This window comes from Pseudochaenichthys georgianus, unplaced genomic scaffold (assembly GCF_902827115.2).
Source record: "Pseudochaenichthys georgianus unplaced genomic scaffold, fPseGeo1.2 scaffold_997_arrow_ctg1, whole genome shotgun sequence".
Taxonomy (NCBI): domain Eukaryota; kingdom Metazoa; phylum Chordata; class Actinopteri; order Perciformes; family Channichthyidae; genus Pseudochaenichthys; species Pseudochaenichthys georgianus.
The window spans coordinates 20,750-41,937 of record NW_027263517.1 but is presented as its reverse complement, the minus strand read 5'-3'; the positions used below and the strand labels follow the sequence as shown (position 1 = coordinate 41,937).

The following is a 21,188-nucleotide window of genomic DNA, read 5'->3' as shown; positions in this document are numbered from 1 at the left end:
GTCGCCGCCTTCCGCCAAAAGCTAAAGAGAAGCTGTTCGCGAACGACGAACTGAAAGAACTGGCGGAAACAGTTCAGAACTGTTTCCTACAGTGTACTGTAATCATAGCCCTCTCACCTGAGCTCCGACACACACACACACACACACACACACACACACACACACACACACACACACACACACACACACACACACACACACACACACACACACCGCTAATGTGAAACACACACACAGCGTTAGCGGGACATTCTCCTCCCCCTGTCGGCACTAAAAGCTTCAGAGGGCGGATAGCTGGGCTCCGTGGCGTCCAGCTAGCTTAGCCGCTAGCTTAGCGATAAATACACACAGCGTTGTATTCTCCTCCCCCTGTCGGCCCTAAAAGCTTCAGATGGTGGATACCTGAGCTCCATAGCGTCCCGCTAATGTGAAATAAACACACACAGCGTTAGCGGGACATTCTCCTCTCCCTGTCGGCCCTAAAAGCTTCAGAGGTCGAATAGCTGGGCTCCGTAGCCTCAAGCTAGCTTAGCCGCTAGCTTAGGGATAAATACACACAGCGTTGTATTCTCCTTCCCCTGTCGGCCCTAAAAGCTTCAGGTGGCGGATACCTGAGCTCCATAGCGTCCCACTAATGTGAAACACACAAACAGCGTTAGCGGGACATTCTCCTCTCCCTGTCGGCCCTAAAAGCTTCAGAGGGCGGATAGCTGGGCTCCGTAGCGTCCCACTAGCTTAGCCGCTAGCTAAAGGTAAACATAGATGGGTACATACTATAGAATATGAATAAATCGTCACCGATGTAGAGGATATACTTTTGTATTCACTTTGAACTCGGCCAAATGGAGTTTAATGCTTTGGGGTTTAAGCACATAGTACATGCATGGGTTTGAAAGTATAACGTGCTAGCCTGCTGTAATACATCGTATAGTCAGGCACACATTTATGAGAGATTTAACAATGGCCAATTATATTTCTTAAATAATATGTAGCCTATTCCCAGAGCATAATTCATGGGGCAACAAGGTGAGGTGTACAATGTGTTTTAATATCATAAATGTTACGCCAGAAAACTTCTTGTACGGACTTCGGCAGTAGTGAAGATTCAGACATTATGGAATGTTGGCTTGAAAGTTGGAAAAACAAGATTTGGGGTCACTCAACGCTTTTTCGGCATAAAATGAAAAATATACGATAGAACTGGGAACACTTTAGCGGGACAGTTGTAGAATGGGTTAACAAAGCTGTAGTGATTTGAAAACCTGGTTATTTTTTGTTTAACGGCCTCATATTGACGAATTAAGTGTCGAAAATGAACAAAACAAAATGGCGACCAGCACCATGGTGATAATAGAACGTGCAGGTCTAGGTCGTTTCTCTGTAGGGACAGTTGAGTTTTGGGTTAAATGTATCTGGAGATATGTTGTGGTTTTCTTAAGTTCAACAATATCACATTTGTTTACTATATTTCCATCTAACATTTAAATATTCTAAAGTTAATATATAGTTTGTGTTTTCTGAAGAGTGTTCCGATATGCTGTTTCCGCACATCATTATTTGTATCTCAAAATTAAAAAGAGTTACCAATTATAAGTAATTCATTTGCCTTGCCAAAACACACATTATGGATGTGGTTATTTTGGAGAAGCCAATGTAATTTAACGATGAGCAGGATTATTGTGTTATTAAATTGACTTATTATTGCCTCACTAGGCTACAGTATGTCATACAACTCAAACCAACTGAATACAACTCAACCTTATTCACTTATGCTCTACAGTCCCTGTTACAGCTATTGTGCTCATATAGGGAAGATACAAATGTATAAATATAAATATAGCATTGTCATAATTTGCTCTTATTTTAAATGACCAGATAAATAGTAAAATAGTTGGCCTTCATTACAGTTTTCAGTTACACCCGTCTGATTTGGCTGGCAAATATGCAACACCAATTTTCATAATACAATTTTTAGAAATAACATGATAATTACACAACAGCACCTTACCTGTATTTCGTCATGCGTTATCAAACCACACAAATACCAGTAGCTGAATTGCACACTATTTGATAATAATCTTAGAGGGGGCAGTGTTAAGTGGTGGCTTTTCTACTAACTGATTAATGATGCGTTTAGACCATGGTTTAGACCAACTGATTAGGTCTGTTTCATAGAAGTGCAGAATGTGACTTTTTTCAAATACCTGTCTTGTTCCTCAGGTGGCTCCCTGTGGCCTGTGACCAACGCTCGCCCTGATGCTGCGACTCCTCTCAATGACCCGGTCCTGCCTGAGGTCGATGAGGAAGAGCTCGGCGCAGTTGGAGTGGCCGCTGTGGACGGGCTTTATGAGGCTCAGGCTGAGCCTCATGGAGGTAATGGAGACAGTGAGCAGCCCCCTCCTGCTGCTCCTTCTCCTGTTTATTACACTATTCCCTATTATGTTCCTTATGCTGTTCCCTATTATGTTCCCTATTCTGTTCCCTATTATGTTCCCTATTCTGTTCCTTATGCTGTTCCCTATTATGTTCCTTATGCTGTTCCTTCCCCTTACTATGCTCCTTGTTCTAATCCTTATGCTTACCCCCACGCTGCTGCTCCTTCTGCTTACGCTGATCGTTATGCTGACCCCCACGCTGCTGCTCCTTCTGCTTACGCTGATCGTTATGCTGACCCCCACGCTGCTGCTGCTGCTGCTGCTCCTGCCTACCCTCATTCTGCCCTTTACGCTGACCCTCCCCATGATGCACATCCTTTAGATGATGTTGATAACGATGGTCTTGATGAGTATCTTCACAGGTACTTTGACGAGCAGTCGTCTGAGGATGAGGATGAAGAGGAAGAGATCGACGTCGTCGGACTCGACATCCCTGTTCTTGATGTTGAGGAAATCGGGCCACTCTTCCTTGAAGATTCCTCCGAGGAGCCCGAAGACGCTCTCGTTCCTGGATCTCCCTCAAGTTCTCGCTCCGGCTGCTCCACAAGAAGATGCAGGGAAGACAGTGAGGAAGAGTCTGCTGCGAAGAGGCCGCGGTGGTCAGAGCACAGCGACGAGGATTGAGTCTGCCATGGTTGGGTTGATCCTACTTGTAACATCAGAGCAATACCTGCCCTCCATCACTTCCTCTTCACAGCAGGACCACATTATTCAGCTGGTAGCCTTAGCGTCTTGCGTGGCAGATCCAGTTAGCATCCTGCTCCTACTTGATTGACACTTTTCTAAATAGTGTCTGGCTGGGCAAGCATAGCCCCAGGTAGCCTTTGCGTCTTGCAGGGCTGCCAACAACCCAGGACGCGTTTTGCCATGGGATTTTCTTTGGTGTCATTATTTGTAGCTCAATCTTTCTTTCTTTGATTCTGTGGGCAGACACTGCTCCAGGTAGCCTTTGCGTCTGGCAGGGCGGGTCCAGGAAGCGTCTTGCACTGATTTGATTGACCTTTTTCTTAATGCCGGGGCTGGCCTTTGCGTCTGGCTGGGCAAGCAAAGCCCCTGGTAGCCTCTGCGTCTTGCGGTGCTGGCAAATACCCAGGAAACGTCCTGGACTGGGGATTTTTGGTGTGCCATCTACCAATTTCTTTGCAGAGTGGATCTACGTTGGACCTTGGAGCCTTCACCTTGATGGTGGGTTTGCTTGAATAACCATAATAATAATGTCATGCCCTCACAGTGAAGCTGACAGCACTGTGTGTCCTAGAAGACTCTGCAGTCTGCTGTCTATTGCTCTCAAGGTCAACACGAAAATAAATCACTGGAAACCACTGCACTGACATAAGGAGAAGCAGGAAGAAGTCAACAAAACCAAAGAGAACACATGGCACTTGACTCTCATAGCACCTTTACTCACCAATTGTTAGGCAATGCACTGGACACCATCAAACGTCGCGATATTCTGATTTCATTTAAGCCAGCATCTCATTTGGATGCCTCCTGAATATTTTTTCTCCACAGGGGCGGGTCCAGGTAGCGTCTTGCACTGATTTGATTGACACTTTTCTACATGGCGGGACTGGCCTTTGCGTCTGGCTGGGCAAGCAAAGCCCCAGGTAGCCTCTGCGTCTTGCGGGGCTGCCAACAACCCAGGAAGCGTCTTGCATTAGGGGTTTTAGGAGTCCCATCTCCTCATTTTTTTGCACGGTGGATCGACGTTGGACCTTGGAGCCTTCACCTTGATGGTGGATTTTCTTGAATAACCCTCATGTCATGCCCTCACAGAGAAGCTGACAGCACTGTGTGTCCTGGTCTGGAAGACTCTGCAGTCTGCTGTTCTCAAGGTCAAACGAAAAACATCACTGGAAACCACTGCACTGACATAAGAAGAAGCAGGAAAAGCCACAAAATCAAAGAGAACACATGGCACTTTACTCACCAATTGACAGGCAATGCCCTGGACACCTTCGAAAATATATAACATCAAACATGAGCAGACTTTATTGAACAAAAAAACCCTCCAAAAATAAGATTTAATTTTAGCCTGCTAAAAAATAGGCATCTCATAAGGAAGCCTCCTGAATGTTTTTTCTCCACAGCTCAAAATTATTAAAGGGATAGTTTGGATAGTTTGAAGTGGGGATGTACGGACAGTCAGGGTCTTACCTACAGTAGATTGTGGTCAACACACCCTGTTTGAAGAAACAGAAAGGCCATACAGCACCACAGCGAAGCAAAGTGTTTATATGGAGCCGGGACAACAGCAACATATTTTTTAGCCACCTGAAAGAAATATTTAACCCAGTATACCTTCCCTTTCCAACGGGAAAGTGAAGCACCTATCTATTCTTTCTTAAAAGCCACCACACTTCACTCACAGAACACAGGAGCTGCTGGTCTACCGTTGCCACAGTCTGTTAGTTAGTTTATGTAATTGTGTGACTTAAACTCGCTAGTTTGGATTCACCAAGCAGCCCCTATACACGGCAGTACATGACTTTACTTCCATGCACGAACTCTGCCTCATTTTACGAACTCGGGACGTGCCGACCCCCATCTACTGAAAGTAATACACTGACTATGGGGAATTACCTCAAACAATCCTTCCTGTCCCTTTTAATTTGGCCAAAAAAGGTACAGTAACCATATACAATATATTATATTTTTAATATTCAATAATTCAGAGATCATTTGTGTTACTAACCATCTTTTTCCTTACTTCACTCTTTTCTAACTCCACTAACTGAGATGCTGTTGTTCACCGAAGACAACAAAGATAAGTATGAGCTTCTGTCCTGTAGAGAAGGGGTCCTGGAATAGTCTATACTATAAAAACACAAAGTATTATCATGTAACGTTCCTACAAACTGAATGCGAAATCTAATTGTTTATATAATATCACTTGTTCAGTAATTCACAGCTGACTCAAACTAAAAAGAAATCCACTGTATATGCTTCTCTTGTTTGCCTTTATAACATCACTAATTCAAGTTTCTCTTTGAGATTGCAGCCATTCTCTGTGGACATCAAGGTAAGACCGAGCTTCTGACTCAACATAGAGAAAATAATGTTGTTGTGTAAACTAGTTCTCTGTGATATCATTGATTCAAAATTGAAATATTATATGTTTTACTCATCATTTCATATATTTTTCCTTTCTTTCCTCCACCACCTGAGCTGCTGCGCTACACTGAGGATAGAAAAACAGTAGAGTAGGAGGATATAAAAAAGAACAGCACATGTAACGTTTTATGTAAACTATCTGCATTCTGTAAGCTACACTCATTCATACATGCATCGATTATTTGAACTAACCAGTATTTCTCTGCACTCCACCACCTGAGCTCCTGCTGTTCCCCGTGCAGTAAAGGTGAGTGTGAGCTTCAGACTGACATAAAGTGCAGTACATGCAGGGTTACCTTGACGACTCAAAAGGAAATGCAGACCTGCAGGAGAGAACAGACGGAGGTAACAATCAATAAAAACATTCAGACATTTCCTATAAGTTTCAATTTAGCTTTTTTATAATTCAGATTGTTGCTCATTGTATTTTACTCTGAACACCTTTCATTCATTTCTCATACAGAGACAGTGTTCCTGCAGAAAATCCATGCTTACCTCTGCATAAGTATTTTAACATTACAACGAAAGCAATAGCCACTTAAAGAGTTAACATATGCTGAACTCTTACATAATGCAAGGAGAGAACACTTTGTCTTCTTGTTTCAGGACAGGACTCCTCCTGTAAAGCTTTTTAAAAAGGTGTATTGATCGCTGGTCTCAAAATATAGTGGCTAAAATGCAGCCAAGTCTGCTAAGCACTGAGTCTTTGGACTATTTGTAAAACACAGAACACGTTTTTTTTCTTTAAGTAAATAAAACCATTAGAGAAAGATACACACTTCACTATATTATCTCTACATTTTCCATCAACACAAATCTAGATATACTATAAGAATCAATAGATGTAGAAATGTAGTTTACACATACAAGTATAGTGAGGAAACGGCTCTGACAGGCTGTATATGTTGTGATCATAGCAAAGGTTGTGTAGGAGCCACATATGAAGCCATTTCTGAGTTTGTTAAGATACATGTTTTTTGAGTCACTATAGGTGGTGGGCGTGTCATTGCATTGGGGTGGTGACGTTTGTGCTTATATCCGGTTGCTTTTACCTGTGCAGCTGGCTATAGATGGGGGAGTGAGCTAGAGAAGGACAATTTGTTGACCGCACGCACTCACGCAGGCACTCAGGCACGCATACAAGGAGATACGTACGTATATGGAATATTGCATTTTTGGAAAGGAAATAAAAGGTCAAACGCATACTGTGTTGGAAAGACTGAGTTTTTGCACGTCCACAGTGTTTTTTCTCTAGTTTAGTCCCTCGCGGCACTTTGTTTAAGATTACTGCCGCAATAGGTTGTTTGGCCTGAAACAAAGCAGTTCAGTTGTGTAATATAATATCAATTAAGTACTTCTGGTTTGAATGCAAATCGAAAAGGAAGGGTTCTGCACACATGCAATAACAATTATAGACACCTGAGGATGTGAAGATTTCTTGGATCACAAGCAGATTGTCTATATAAATCACAAGGGAGGAAAACCGCTGGAAAAGACGAAGTTTGACCAGAGGGTGGCGCCAGAGGAACATGTGATTACATGACTTCAACAGAATTCATTTCTCTCTGTAGAGAAAATATGTTTTGCTTCAGGAGATCCATATTACATTGAAACATCAGCATGTTGAGTGTTTAAAGGGGTTCAGTGTTAAATTGACAAAATACAACCGCTGTATAAAAGAAACGACAGGAAGAGATGTTGGCATGCTACACACTTCCAAAAACATCTGGACATTTTTATTTTTGTAAATTTCACCAATCCAGTGACAATCAGGAAATGCTAGTGGCCCCATACTCAATAAACCTAATTTGAAAATAGTGTATGAAGTGGCAACACATTCTAAATGTCTTAAAAATGCTCAAGCAGTGTTATTATCCCTTTTCTTGAGGTAGGGGTTCAAGTATAACGTTATTGAAAGGACAATTTGATATGCAATACATTTACAGTCCTAACTGCAGCTCAATCTGAAGAGAATTCCTCCAACATTCACCTACAAATGTAGAATAGCATTTAGATACCAACATATTTGTAATATTCAAATGACGACAAGTTTCCTTTAGATACATTGTTTAATAATGCAAACAGTTTAACATCAAATCACACATTAACGTCAAAATGTTCAGGCATAGAATTATAACAATCCAAATGACAAAAAACATAATATGGAAATGTATAACAAAGAATCTAGGAGGATGTTTGTGACAAGCCCCAACCATAAGCTTTATCCTAAGGGAAGTCCTCTCCATGTAGAGCGCCTCCCAAACAAACAGTGGAGCCGGTTTCACAGAAGAGGATCTCCATGCCACCTCATCTGTGACCACGGATCTGGAAATAAGTCGGATAAATGATTAAAATGATGGATAGTGTTCCTTGCCAATTTGTTGACTGAAGTGCAGATCTATTTAGGCATGCACATTTGTAAAGAAAAAGCATACTCACAGGTTTTTCTGTAAAAGGCCACTGATGGTAAGGGTTTGTGCACCAGTCTATGGACCAGAGAATAGCTGACAAAGCAGGGGCACAGGAGAACACTTTAGTATTTTAAGAACAAAGTAGCAACTTAAAGTGTAAAAATAATGTTTGCTTGCAGTCTCTGCTCAGGGTTAAAAGCTCGAAAGCTTGATCCACATAGAGGATTCAGGTGAAGAAATTCATACATCATTGCTAGTGACCACTAGACTCAGGCTGCGGCCCCACGAGGACGAAAACGGCTAAACGCATAGGATTAACGCAAACGCAATCGCAAACGGCTTCCGTCCACATGCAATAATTATCCGGATAGTGTCTGTCCACACGAGACCGCTCCGTTTAGCTCCAACCGCTGGAGAAGCTGCAGTACATATGCAGGAGCCTCTACGTGGCGCTGTAACTTCCTCCACAAAAGCAGCGAAGAAGCATGGTTGTCATGGTTGCCCTTCTGTTTATTCTCCGCGGTGGGGGCCGAGGGAACCGGGCAGAGTTTTTCGCCAGTCAGCGTGTATTAAAGTTGAAATCTTCCGGACAAAATTATAAAAGTGCCGGACAAAGGTCTTCTTTATTATTTATTGAGCTTTAAAACAAATGAATAACGACTCTATATAATATAATGATAAAATACACGGAGCCTCTCTTTTTCCTCCTTCTCTTCGGACAGCGTCAGTGTCTGTCTCATGCAGCAGCTGATCCAGTCATGAGTGACCCGGCCGACAGTAAAAATAAACATATTTATAACTAGTTTAGGGAGTTTGAGAGGTAATTAAAATAGCTAAGGGTGATGATCTGACTTGAAGTGTGTGTTTTGCTGCAGCGGGAGGAGCTGTAGGTGAGCAGAGCTGCGTGTCTCCGTCCTGTCAGATTAGACTTCACTCGCGAGAGAAAGATAAATAATCTGAATTCAGGATGCAGTTTACTTTGACGTGGGGGTGAGCAGCAGAGGTGGGGAGAGGCGGGGCTATTGCCTCATCATTATTGCTGTAGATGTTGCACAAACAACTGTAGCATGGTCAATAGCGTCCGGAGCACGATAGCAACTCTGCGATCCGCCATTGTTGTTGTTGTTGGTGGCGAAACACTTCAGCACTGGCGCGGGGTAAACGGAGGTGAGCAGAAGAGGTGGGGAGAGGCGGGGCTATTGCGCAATCACTATCAGTGATCTGAAAATGTCCGTATAGGGCGCATACACGGAGCCGTTTGACCCCCCAGAGAGTGGCGTATGCATTTCTATCCACCTTGGGACCTGTTGTCGTTTCCTCAGTCGTTTAGTGCCATATTCGGTCGTCCTCGTGTGGCCGAACGGTCTATATGACACTAAACAGTAACGCAAACGACCGAATTCGTCCTCGTGGGGCCGCAGCCTCAACTGTTTTAGTACCAAAGCAATGAGTCACAATCAGCTTACTTCGAGTGGATCCATATGGTTAGAAATGATGACGAGCTGGGTCTTCTTGCTCTCCAGAGGTGACCGTGTTCTCACCTGCAAAATAGTGTAGAAATACAATCATTTTCTTCCTTGCAAACAACCTTCCCTTTTTCTTCAACATATTTAAACTACTTTGGCCAATGCTCAGGGTTAAAAAGCTCAAAAGCATCAGGTATCAGGTGAAGAAATTCATACATCACTGCATTAAGGCCATTCAAGAATAAAGACGAGTCACTGTAAATACATTTACTTCCAATAATTACCAGGGCTTTCTGTAGTTAAATCCACATACAATATATGCATAAATCATTGCTAGTGGTCACGGTCACCTGTTCCACCGCTGCAGAAAAATAAAGAAACAAGCTTACCTCAATTGGATCCACATGACGAGCTGGGCCTTCTTGCTCTCCACCAGAGGTGACAGTGTTCACACCTGTAGAGTAACAGGAACATTTAACTTTCCAACCAGAAAACACCCTTTATTTCCCCATCAGTTACATTCAGTTTTACTTTGGCCAATGCTCAGGGTTAAAAAGCTCAAAAGCATCAGTAATCAGTTGAAGAAAGTTGTGTCATCATTGCATCAAGGCCACATTTTAGAAGACCTCATAGGAAAGTCCAAACCAACAATACTATAATTGATTGTGTCTTCATCTACACCAGGGGTGGGGAACCTTTTTCCTCTCAAGGGCCATTTACATGTTTCCAACATCCTCCGAGGGCCGTACAAATTATCGACCTCTGCTTAAAAATACTAAAATCACAGCCCATTCATTTGGCCTTTCTTTCATGTTGTGCACAGAAAAAGAAACTTCTTAATCCAGATATCTCACCATGACTCATGCACGTGCACGGTTGTGGCATGACCACCAAAACAGAAAGATATTGGACACAACATGTGTGCAAATGTATTTAGTTTCCTATCCATGTGAACATGATTTAAGGGGGGGGACCTCACCTCCTCTAGGGGGGTCTGAAAAGATATTTTTTAAATGTTGAAGTTAAAAGCATCAATCTGGTGCACTTTGAGAGCAACATTAGGAGATATATAGAAACATCTCAACATATGAAACAGAACTGTAAGCAGATTTATTTATGGACATTTTACAAATCCCTCCCCTTTTAAACTGTATTCTTGTTTATTAATAACAACTTTTTTTACTGTCATATAGTATTTTATACCCGTTTACTTTATTCACTTGTTTTTTATAACTATAATGATCATATAAAGATGTGCCTTTACCTCACTGGTTGTAGAAAAAGCTTCTTATATTCGTTAGCATAGCTAGCTAACCAGATGCTAATAACAACAAAGTTATTGACTGTATGATCAGTGTGACAGATGAACAGATCGCCACTGGGCTTTCACCTAAAGACACAGCCACGCAAAAACGGTGGCATGTGTACGGCTCCTTATGGGTACTGCCATTTTTGGACGGTCTGGCACTCTCCCACCACAGACGACATATACCACGTGATGACACGTTAGGCTCGTGTTGTGTTCAAGGACCCTGGCCAGGAAAAACAGGCACTTGTAATTTGTTTGCAGTCTAGATTTCTTAAATTTTTTGCGTGTGTTTATAAATTACCTCGAGTGCCGTATCAAATGGGCCCGGGGGCCGGAGGTTCCCCACCCCTGATCTACACCTTTACTCTGTGTGACATTTCAGCATCACCTCTGACTGATCACTGTGTCATCTCTTTGTCCTTTTTACAATGCAACTTCAGTCCCAATCTTAAACCTATATGGAAATTCAATAATAGTCTTTTGGAGAATGCAGATTTTTGTAAAAAGATCAAACAACTGATAAAAGAAACTCTGGCTTTGGATATGTCATCTCTCAGTAAATGGGAATGGTTTAAATTTAGTGTGAGACAGATTGCGATAAATTCCAGTAAATACTCCTCTAGATTAAAGAAACAAAAACAACAAGAGATGACAAGTGAAATTAATAATGTATGCCTTAAAGCTGAGTTATCATTGGATGAGCAAATTAAACTGAACAATTTACAAACTCAATTAGACAATATGTATTTGGAAAAAGCTAAGGGCGCTTTTATTCGTTCGAGAGCCCGATGGATTGAGCAAGGAGAGAAAAACACTTCTTATTTCTTCAATCTTGAAAAGCAAAGACAAGTGAAAAAGAAAATCACAAAACTGAGTGTTAATGATGTCACTATTGCAAATCAAGACCAGATAAACGAAGAAATTAGACTTTTTTATAGCAATTTATATAACTCAAAGTTTTCTAAAGAAAACTGTGATAACTTTTTTAGTAAAATTACAGAATTCAAAAAGACAATAGATGATCCTTTTAAACAGTATATGGACGATCGACTAAAAATTGAAGAATTAGATAGTGCATTACTGCAAATGTCTGGTGGCAAATCACCAGTGTTGGGAAAGTTCACTTTCTACATGAACTAGTTCAGTTCACAGTTCACACATTTTAAAATGAACTAGTTCAGTTCATAGTTCATAATTCAAAATGTTGAACTAAAGTTCATGGTTTCAAAAATGAACTAATTTATAGTTCATAGTTCTTTTTTCAATACGTTGTTGCGAGCTATTATTTGTCTCCTGTACGATGTTAATGGGCCATTTCAATGTTTACAATATCCTCAGAGGGCCGTACAAGTTATTGACCTCTGCTTAAAAAAACTAAAATCACAGCTCATTCATTTCATGCTGTGCAAAGAAAAAGCAACCTCTTAATCCAGATATCTCACCATGACTCGCGTATGCATGCACGTGCAGGGTGTGGGGTGACCACCAACACAGAAAGATATGGACACAAGATGTGTGCAAATGTATTTAGTTTCCTATCCATGTGAACATGATTTAAGTGGGGGGGACCTAACCTCCTCTAGGGGGGTCCGGGGGGCATGCTCCCCTGGCAAGATTGTTTGCACTATGAGAGCAACATTAGGAGATCTATGGACACATCTCTCAACACCCAAACACAACTGTAAGCAGATTTTCTTTTAATTTATGGATATTTGACAAATCACTCCCCTTTGAAACTGTATTCTTCTTTATTAATAACTGTCATATAGTATTTTATACCTGTTTACTTTATTCTCTTGTTTTTTTTATAACTATAATGATCATATAAAAATGTGCCTTTACCTCACTGGTTGTAGACAAAGCTTCTTATATTCGTTAGCATAGCTAGCTAACCAGATGCTAATGATAACAACACAGTTATTGACTGTCTGATCAGTATGACAGATGAGCAGATCGCCACTGGGCTTTCAACTAAAGACACAGACACGCAGAAACTGCGGCATGTGTATGGACTTATCGGTACTGCAATTACTGAAGTGCTGGAGTGGCGTTCTGGTGCTCTCAGTCAGAACTGCACCCCTGTCAGTCGAGACATATACCACGTGATGACACGTTAGGCTCGTGTTGTGTTCAAGGACCCTGACCTTGGCCAGGAAAAACAGGCACTAGCTTGTTTAATTTTTTTGCGGTCTAGATTTCTTTCATTTTTTTATTCTTTGCGTGTGTTTATAAATTACCTCGAGGGCCGTACCAAATTGACTCGCGGGCCGTATACGGCCCGGAGGCCGGAGGTTCCCCACCCCTGCCGTAGAGTCTCACTCTGAGCGAGTGCTGCTCCAGCTGCTCTCGGCTTCGTCCATACTAATTCATTCATTCAATGCTTACCGGTTCCGCGGTTCCACATTGTTTGTTGTGAGGAGTCTGATGACGTATATTATAGTGCGACAGCCAGGGGTGACAGGCGCGCGTCACAGGCAGCTTGCTGTTGCCAGATTGGGTGGTTTTCCGCATTATTTGAAGCCTGTTTACGGTGTGTTTTAACTGGGTTTTCGGCTGAAAGGCATATGAAATCTGGCACACTTTTGAACGCCGTTATAATACAGTGCTGAGAATGAACGCACTTTTGAACGCCGTTATACAGCGCTGAGAATGAACGCGTTCTCAATTACGTTCATCTAGCGGAAATACAGTACGTTCAGTTCACGTTCGCCCAAAATATGAACGCGTTCATGAACGATCGTTCATTGAACGCGTTCAGGTACATCACTGCAAATCACCAGGGCTGGACGGTATAACCATAGAGTTCTACAAATATTTTTGGTCAGATGTGCGAAAAATGCTTGATAAGGCTTTCACAGATTGCATTTCAGCAGGAAACCTTTCGCCAACCATGAAACATGGCCTTATTACCTTAATTCCAAAACCAAATAAAAATAATCTTTTGTTGGATAATTGGAGACCTATTACCCTACTATGTAATGATTACAAACTGTTAGCACATGTTTATGCTAACAGGTTAAACTCAGGTCTGAATCAACTAGTAGATGAATGTCAATCAGCCTTTATTAAGGGCAGAAGTATTCATAACCATACCAGACTGATACTGGATATGCTCGATTACCAGGAGTTTATTGATACTGATGGTCTCGTATTATTTCTGGATTTTTATAAGGCTTTTGATACTGTTGAACATTCCTTTTTAATGGAAACTCTAACATTTCTGGGTTTTGGTGAACATTTCTGCAACATAATTAGGATGCTCTATTCGGACATAGATAGTTCTGTATCTTTGAACCCTGGAATGAGCCCTAGGTTTAAGGTTTTACGTGGTATTCGACAGGGTTGCCCTATTTCCCCAAAATTATTTATTCTGACCACCCAAGTTTTAACGACGCTTATTATAAAGAATCACAAAATATTAGGCATTACCCTCTTTGACAAAGAATTTAAAATTAGTCAATTCGCGGATGACACATCCATTTTCCTAAAGAATAAATCCATGGTAAAGGAAACTCTTAACACAATTTCAATTTTTTCAAAAGCATCAGGGTTATCTCTTAATCTTTCAAAATGTGAATTACTCCCTATCCATTCATGTGATGATTCCGTTATTGACTCTATTATGCCCCTTTCACACCAGCGCCTTTTCAGCTCCGGCTCGGAGCTAGAGCCTGAAAAGCGCCGGGTTTTCCAGTTCACACCGGAGCTGCGCCGGCTCTTAGCTCCGGAATCCGCTTCATTTCCAGCTCCAAAAAATTGTCGGTCCAGAGGCAAGAGCTTTGGAGCTAAGAGGTGACGTCGCTTACGTCTCTCTTACGTCGAGGCGTGCAGGAAACTAAACCCACCTCCCCTGGGTCGACTGTTATGCCTGCCTACAAGCAGTAGTGCCTATAAACACACTTTATAAAGTCAGGCAGCACTAACCAGGCTTCGTGTGATTCTGTTTATGTGTGCCTTACTTTGACCATCCGTTCACTGTTATCGATCATTGTGGAGAGAGGCAGACGTGTTGTTTTGTATTATTGCAGCTATCGGATGCAAGTAGTCAGTTTAGCTTCGGTTGCTATGCTAACATCACCCGTTTTATACCAGAGAAACTTTCATAACAGCGTTGTGATACCAAACAGTGTCAATTCAGACTGACACACATTCACTTAGGCTAAGGGGAACTGGGGATATGCATCAGCTGCTTGTGTGAGTCGGACAGTGAATACTTTAGAGCGGCCGCTGCAGTGTGAGCTAACCGGGAGCTAACGGGAGAATAAACTCCCGTGGAAGAGCAGCCAGCACTGCAGCGGTCGGTAAATGCTGCAGAAACACATTAATAAACAATGAACCACGGCACTCTGGAGCAAAGCATAAGGTTGGAGAAGTCGTTATTCAATTTATTCTGGCTTCGTGTGATTACAAGCAACACGATCATCGACCCGACGCAGTTGTTGTTGTTGTTGTGAGCTGCCGTAATGGCTGCCGTTGGGGGGCAAATCAGCGATGTAAACGGTGACGTCATGACGCAGCAAGGGCAGCTCTGGGGCGCCAGTGGGCGGTGTGCACAGAGCGGGAGCTGAAAAGGGAAACCGGAGCTAAACCAGAAAAGCTCCCGCTCGGAGCTAGAAACTGAAAAGCGCTGGTGTGAAAGCCGCATTAGAGTGGTACCTGAAGTGAAATATTTAGGAATAACATTATCTAAAAATTATATCAGGAGAGAAGATCTTAATATTTGTAACCGTAACACAGATATGAAGAAATCTCTCAGTCGTTGGTTAACTAGAGATCTTACTATTTTTGGCAGAGTTCTTCTTACTAAAGCAGAAGGTATATCTAAACTTATTTATCCATGCCACTCGTGTTTTGTCTCTTCGGCCAATATTAAAAAAAAAAAATTAAATAGGAAAATAAAAAAAATTAAAAAAAACTGCGCCAACTCGCCTCGCTCTCAAGGCTGCGGGCGTCTTTGTCCCGCGAGATTTCAAAGTCTCATGTGGGCGAGCCTCCAGAGCAAGTCGGACAAAATGACTAACCAACGCACTAGGCTTGTTTGAGACAAGCAAGACCTGCGCAGTTGCGATCAACGTCTTGCTAGTGCGTTGCATGATGGTTAGTCATTTTGTCCGACTTGCTCTGGAGGCTCGCCCACATGAGACTTTGAAATCTCGCGGGACAAAGACGCCCGCAGCCTTGAGAGCGAAGCGAGGCGAGTTGGCGCAGTTGCTCTCCACGAGCTGCGGAAGCTAAATGCTTGATGGGAAACGGCTCGCTGGTATCTCGAGCTGAGCGCTCATTGGTGGTTTTTACCACGTGCTGCTGATGAAACTCTCCAATTGGCTGGCAAAAGTTTGTTGTTGTTTTGTGTCAGTTTTACGTCGCCACATCCATTCCCATTTTTCATCATTGTTCCACAATGTTTATCATCATGAAATTAATATCTATATATTTTATACTATACTGCTTACCGTTTTCATACTTTATATATCTTAGCATATTCATACACACTGTTCATACTGCTCACAGGCTGATATCTAGTGTATTCATACCCCACTGTTTATTCATCATTCTATATGTTATTCTGTAGATTGTGTACATTACTTTCCACTTCACTGCTTGTTGCACCTGGTTAGAAGCTAAACTGCATTTCGTTGTCTCAGTACCTGTAATCTGTGCAATAACAATAAAGTTGAATCTAATCTTGAGCAGGAACAAATGTATTTACTTAGTACATATCTGACATTAACGATTAAACACGTGTGCATTCTTTATAAATGCAAACCGAGTCAAGCCGACTCCGGAGGTGGCGGTATGCACCTTAAAGTTGTTTGCAATCCGCCAAAAAACCGAGAGAAGAAGAAGAAGAATGCGAAGAAGAAGATGAAGAAGAAGAAGCCGACTCGGAGCTGTCCGACTTCAGGCGAGCTTTTTGACACCTCCCCCGGCTGCGATCGGCTACTCTCGTCTACTTTCGAGGCGAGCCGCAATGTGTCTCAAACAAGCCTACTAGCAAGACGTTGATCGCAACTGCGCAGGTCTGCGCATGTCTTGCTTGTCTCAAACAAGCCTACTGATGGGTCCTCCACGGCTGCTTCGTGGATGCATTTCCGGCAACAGAGATGTTTCAAAGAATCGTGACGCACGGCCGGACTTATCTCAGCCAATGACAGCTCTGCATGCATCCCCTGGATATTATTTTATTAACTGCTTTCATCGCGACGTGATGTTTACAGTGAGAACAGCTGTGAGGTCCGTGCAGAAAGCAGAGCAGAGCAGAGCAGTGTGTATAATATATATCACTCAGTATAACAGGCCTATCTCTTTATTTGCTTTAGTTTAGTAGATATCTACAAACAAAGAGTCGATATTTTTCTAAAACCATTTAGTGCTTCACAATAAAATACACCATGGCTGTAGCCTGTTTTATATGCGTGTGTGTGGTGTAGGTGTGTGTGGTACAGTGTGTGCATAGATGCAGCGGACAGACAGGTGTCAGTTGGTTTGGTGTCCTATGCTTACTTTTAATACTTGTAAATAAAATCTTTGGCCCGTAATTTATTTTCCACATTGTAGCGACCAGAGGGGAGAGGGGGGATATATCCAGTCTCTGATAGTGTTACGTTATTATGAGAGTGCTCTGCTTGATTCTGAAATTGTATATATTTATATACATATATATATATGTGTGTGTGTGTGTGTCCGCATCTGTAGCCATTACTGTCTCATTATACCGCACTGTGAATGAATCAAAGTAAATATATAAGTGGTCATGAACACATCTGTCCATCAGACAGAGGGCTCTGTGCCTCCTGTCATCATTAATGGACGTCTCTTTAAAATGACCACTCAGAGGAGAGGAGTTCTCATTTCTCTAACCGCCTGCTGCTTCCCCTCCTCTCTCCTCGGCTCCTCCGCTCGCATCTCCTGTGGGCGGGACTAAGTATCGAGGATAGGAGTCGAGGAGGGAAGTTAGAGAAATGAGAAAGGGCCCCTGTCACTACCCGATCCGTCCCCCTGCCCGATCGGTACTGCGCATGTGCGAGATGGTCCGCCATATTGGACAACTCCGGACGGCAACTCACGATGGACAGTTGACACAGTGGCTTTTAGCAAAGCTCAAAAAGAAAAACCGAGAGAGATGAGTTATTGTTATTACAACGTGACTTCACTATTATTAAACAACTCTTTTTATTGGGGTCTTTTATTTTGGGTTAAGTACATTGTCAGAATAAGTGAGAATGAATTTAACTTCTGTTAGACAGCCATATGCCATACATGTTTGCACACATTCACAGTAAATAATAAATAAATATTCAGTATGATAGCTGTCTAACAGAAGTTAAATCCATTTCTCACTTATTCTGACAATGTACTTAACCCCAAATAAAAGAACCCAATAAAAAGAGTTGTTAAATAATAGTGAAGTCACGTTGTATTAACAATAACTCATCTCTCTCGGTTTTTCTTTTTGAGCTTTGCTAAAAGCCACTGTGTCAAGTGTCCATCTTGTGTTGCCGTCCGGACTTCCGGACCATCTCGCACATGCGCAGTACCGATCGGGCAGGGGTAGTGACAGACCCCCCTCCTTCATCACAACACCTCCACTACGATACGCACAATGGACGACGAGGTTTTCATCATGGAAGTGGAAAAACAAACTATTTTATATGATGTAACCAATGCTTACTACAAGGACAACATCAGAAAGGACAAGGCCTGGTTTTTAGTCGCTGCAGTTTGTGGAGTGGAAGGTAACAACTACATATTAATGTTTTAAAGTTAATTAATACTTGTAGGTACAGTACAGAGCCATTCAGTAGTTTAACATCTTGTGAAAGTCGTTAAAAAACTGTTCAGTAAACAATAAAGTAAGATCTTATTTCATATATCAAGATTATAATATTATTATATTATTATTATTTTGTATTTATATTTTTATAAATATTGGTTTTTTAACTATACTTTATCTTATGAATTTCGCCCAGGGATCAATACAGTTGTGTTTAACCCTTTATAATGATATTATATTTTTGTATTAATTTGTTTTTATTCATGTGTTATATAACAACTACCCAAAGTACTGTCAATAATGTTTAAATACAGTATGCTGTGGTGGAAAACCTTGCTTTTATAGTCAGATAAATTGTGAGGACAGACAAGAATAATTTGGCAGTCATTTGTCAGACAAAACTATTTATTATAAATTGTATTACATACAGTACAATAACCTTTTTGTTCATCAATTTGTCAGTGTAATAACTGTTGTGTGTTCCATCAGCGGCCCAGCGTTCCACACGGGACACAAGGAGGAGGCCACAGAGCACAGACCTGGGAGAGCAGCTGATGTCTCAACTGCACCACACATGCCAGACTCAGAATTAGAGGAGTCATACCACTTTGCTCTCAGTCTTGTGCCCATGTTGCAAAGACTGGACAAAGACAGAAAACATCAGGCAAAAATCTCTATTTTAAACACCTTCCACAACTTGGAAAGAGACACCCAACACCAGCAACATTGGCAGCCCATTGACCATTGGCCACTCAACATTCCATTCACACCTCCAGGCCAGTAGCCTTTCGGCCAAGTGTACCCCAACCCCCACGCGCCCAATCAACACCTACAGGGCCATCAGACATACTGTCCTCCAGCAGGAGTCTTTTTACGAACAATTGTAGTTGAGCAATTTGAGGTCATTGGTTTTTTACTGTAAATAGTTCCTTTTTTTGTGTTGATTGTTTATATTTGATGTTTCTGTTTAAAATGTTGTTTGAGGTGAAATTGTTAAAAATAAAACGTTTATTAAATTTGTGGTCAGTGATTTATTGTCTGTGAAATGTGCATTTTACCTCAGTGCAACAGCCAGTCTCTGCTAGGGTTTAATGGCAGCTCTGTAATTTGTGGATTGTCTGGTCAGTTCAGGGCCCAGGAGGGACAGCAGTTCATCCATCTGCTCTGCACTCATCCGAAGATATCGATGATATCTTTGGCTGTCCAGCCTCAGCTCAGCCACGAGGTGATGAAAATCACCTTGTTGTCTTCTTTGCTGGTTGAGGGGGTGCACCCAAAACCGGCTCTTTCTCCTCCCCCCATCCCCCTGTAGTCTTTCAAGTAGGAGAATAAATGCCAGCGTTCTCCTCCGGTTTACAGGCACTGCAAATTATATATATATAGAATAATTATGATGATGAATGCATTTGTTTACCACTAAAATACAGCAACACATATTTGATTCATGTAGTTTATAACGAGACTATTACAATTATTAACTGTGTCTGTAGACTACAACACAACAAAATAGGAAATGTATAACAACAATAAACACAATTTAAACAGACACAAAAATAAAACATTTAACTACGTAGCCTACTTACTTTCTTATAGAAGTACACATATCCAGAATGCCCGAATCAATAACAAAACTGCGAGCCTGCACGCACGACGCTACGCTTCTGGGACGCGTCCGGTGGGTTATAGCGCTAGAGGAGGTCGGACCAAAACCGCGGCGCAGACGGACCCGGTGGAAACTGCCCCTGAGATCAGAACGCCACATTTACTCAATTATGAAACAAAAAGTCAACTTTAGCATTTACATAATCAAATGTACTGCTCATGCACAGGCACGCACGAGCTTCAGTGAAAGTCATGGCAACAGAGCATTACGTTCTAACGAGGCTATAAAATGCTGCAGAGCTTCAATCAGTCATTTGCACTCAGACTTGACACAAGTTCACATGCGAAAACTGGAGAGTTGAATTTTGATCCCAAAAACTTCTAGAAGAACCAACAGTTTGATAACTGAGCATCAGTAACACCTTAAGTAAATCTACAGAAAAAAACCTATACCAGCTGTTAACATGGCTTCAGGACCCCCTGCGGAGGAACACCTGCTGACCCGTGTCACACGGTGGTTCAATGGCTTTGCTGGTAATGCATCATTTAATTTCATGCCAAATATATTTATAAATGTTTATTTAGTCACTTTGAGTTATTTTAAGAAAGAAATGTGCATTCAATTACGTGAAATTGTTAAATATTTAGTGATGGGTCATTCGCGAACGATTCGTTCTTTTTGAACGAATCTTTGAAGTGAACGAGATGAACTGATTCCTCCCACAAAACGATTCGTTTGTTTGAGTCGCCGCCTTCCGCCAAAAGCTAAAGAGAAGCTGTTCGCGAACGACGAACTGAAAGAACTGGCGGAAACAGTTCAGAACTGTTTCCTACAGTGTACTGTAATCATAGCCCTCTCACCTGAGCTCCGACACACACACACACACACACACACACACACACACACACACACACACACACACACACACACACACACACACACACACACACACACACACACACACACACACACACACACACACACACACACACACACACACACCCCGCTAATGTGAAACACACACACAGCGTTAGCGGGACATTCTCCTCCCCCTGTCGGCACTAAAAGCTTCAGAG

The 21,188-nt window shown here is 42.0% G+C and overlaps 2 long non-coding RNA genes, 1 other non-coding gene and 2 pseudogenes across 7 annotated transcripts; 1 reads left to right on the top strand and 4 right to left on the bottom strand.

Annotated features, from left to right (window-relative positions):
* Positions 1 to 6,974: 6,974 nt before the first annotated feature.
* On the bottom strand, positions 6,975 to 19,864 carry LOC117444916 (uncharacterized). Of its 5 annotated transcripts, none has more exons than XR_004551894.2 (5): positions 19,568 to 19,864; positions 9,816 to 9,880; positions 9,427 to 9,501; positions 7,989 to 8,053; positions 6,975 to 7,874 (listed from the first exon to the last, which is right to left on the bottom strand). It is a non-coding gene; the product is annotated as an uncharacterized lncRNA (long non-coding RNA). The 5 variants fall into 5 exon arrangements; XR_004551892.2 differs by lacking the exon at positions 19,568 to 19,864 and adding an exon at positions 16,538 to 17,223; XR_011643080.1 differs by lacking the exon at positions 19,568 to 19,864 and adding an exon at positions 13,121 to 13,147.
* On the bottom strand, positions 8,142 to 8,216 carry LOC117444918 (small nucleolar RNA SNORD36). Its single transcript, XR_004551897.1, has one exon. It is a non-coding gene; the product is annotated as a small nucleolar RNA SNORD36 (small nucleolar RNA).
* Positions 9,587 to 9,652, bottom strand: LOC117444921 (small nucleolar RNA SNORD36; annotated as a pseudogene).
* LOC117444919 (small nucleolar RNA SNORD36) lies at positions 9,965 to 10,031 on the bottom strand (annotated as a pseudogene).
* On the top strand, positions 18,210 to 19,525 carry LOC139433696 (uncharacterized). Its single transcript, XR_011643081.1, has 2 exons — positions 18,210 to 18,471; positions 18,999 to 19,525. It is a non-coding gene; the product is annotated as an uncharacterized lncRNA (long non-coding RNA).
* Positions 19,865 to 21,188: the final 1,324 nt, after the last annotated feature.